The sequence below is a fragment of the Bos javanicus genome, chromosome X (genome assembly GCF_032452875.1).
Source record: "Bos javanicus breed banteng chromosome X, ARS-OSU_banteng_1.0, whole genome shotgun sequence".
Classification (NCBI taxonomy): Eukaryota; Metazoa; Chordata; class Mammalia; order Artiodactyla; family Bovidae; genus Bos; species Bos javanicus.
The window spans coordinates 36,182,632-36,184,358 of record NC_083897.1 but is presented as its reverse complement, the minus strand read 5'-3'; the positions used below and the strand labels follow the sequence as shown (position 1 = coordinate 36,184,358).

General features: G+C 46.1%; 1 long non-coding RNA gene across 1 annotated transcript; it reads left to right on the top strand.

Annotated features, from left to right (window-relative positions):
- The first annotated feature begins 287 nt into the window (after positions 1 to 287).
- Positions 288 to 1,027, top strand: LOC133242738 (uncharacterized). The gene is made up of 2 exons (XR_009734889.1): positions 288 to 430; positions 612 to 1,027. It is a non-coding gene; the product is annotated as an uncharacterized LOC133242738 (long non-coding RNA).
- Positions 1,028 to 1,727: the final 700 nt, after the last annotated feature.

The window sequence follows — 1,727 nt, the reverse complement described above, 5'->3', positions numbered from 1 at the left end:
TAAAGGGCACTGAAGGAAAGTCTGAGGGTCATGAGAAGAAACACCATGCCCCTGAATCAGCACTCCCCAGAATCAGACACACAGAGGTGTCAGGGGTGAGAAAGCTGTATCATGGCCTCCCTCAGCACCCACTAACCCATGTTGATGGGCACAGTGGTACATTGTGATGTCTAAGACCCTAAATCCACCAGGGCTGGGGGAGTGCCTAGCTGACCAATCAGATTGAAGGGTGTGGGTCCTCATTGTCCTGAGAAGATATATATATATAGGGAGGTCAGAAGCAGAGATTCTGGGTTAGGCCATTTCATGCTATTATCATAAGGTAACCAGGAAGTCACAACTTCCAAGAAGAGTTCCAATGAGGTGTGCTTCAAGGGTGAAATGACGAAAGAAGACCCATTGTCCACAGAGATACAAAGTCAGTGTGAAGGTAAGATGATTCCATCTATGCTCCCCATGTTCTCCATTGACTTTGCTGCCCAAGACCTCTACACTGCCCTTGCCTGGCACAAAAGCCCTCATCAGCCAATATCGCTTTTCATGAACTCTCCCTTCCAACTAAGAAGTTATACCCTTTCCTCAAAACTAATACCCTTCTCTTGTCTTTCAAGGCACGGAATATGACCATGAGGGTCAGAAGACCTCTAAAAGGAACCTTGAGCAAGAAAATCCGATCATATGCCACTCAGTTGAAGAAGGTGAAGAAAACAAGAAAACCAAACTGTTTTTTCTGTTCCTGTCCACGTAAGAAACTGAATCAAAGCCAAAAAGGGTACCAAAATATGAGGCAGAGTCAAAGAAGGAGGCAGAATCAAAAGAGAAGGTAACCTCAGCCACCCCAGAAAGAGACCATGGAGAAGTAAAACCTGGGCAGCCAGTATCTGTATAGAAAAGGTCATACAATTTAGAATTGTGTCTCCAGAGGTCTGCTTTCTAAAGAATTGGCCAACCAGGAAAAGACTGACTCTCACACTAACATAGTAAACTGATGGCTGCGATTAAAATACACATCAAATGGTGAAAAGATGATATTTGTGTGTGTGTGAATTTTCTGATGGGGAGGGAAGGAAGCAAAGAGGTGGGCACCTGAGTGGGGAGGGATGTGGGGTCCCATGAGCTGAAGGAACAGACCCTCATGTTCCCAGTTAGCCAGAGTAGAGGTCTCGACTGGGTCAGGTGTCTGCACTGAAGGTGAATAACCCTGCTTAACAGTTGATCTGAGTGGCAAGGAGTAGTTGTGTGGTGTTACTGCCATTGTTTGGGGTGTGGAGTGACATTAGGGTCTAGATTGCCAGAACCCAGATGGGAAGAGGGCTTCACATGAGGATGGTGAATGTCATACTTCCCCTGAGTGAGGCAGGCAGAAATCACCTCCTGGCCACTTACGTCATAACGGACTTTGTTGCATCACTCACCTATGCTGTCAGCTAAAGGTGCTCAGGAGGCACAAAATGCTGATACAACTAAAACCCACAATTAGCACTCCCAAAGATTAAAATAATGTTTCAGAGGGATCAGACAAAATATCAGTTAGGCCACTATTATCCTAAGAATTTTGTGAGAGCAGTGTGTTCGCAAGGGCAGGGCAGTGGAGGTGGCCCAATCCTGGTGCAGATGACTAACAGGATCACGACACACAGATAATGTTTTTTGGTTGGGGGCACCATGCAGTTTGTGGGATCTTAGTTCCCTGACCAGGGATTGAACCAGTTCCCCTTCTAGTGAAA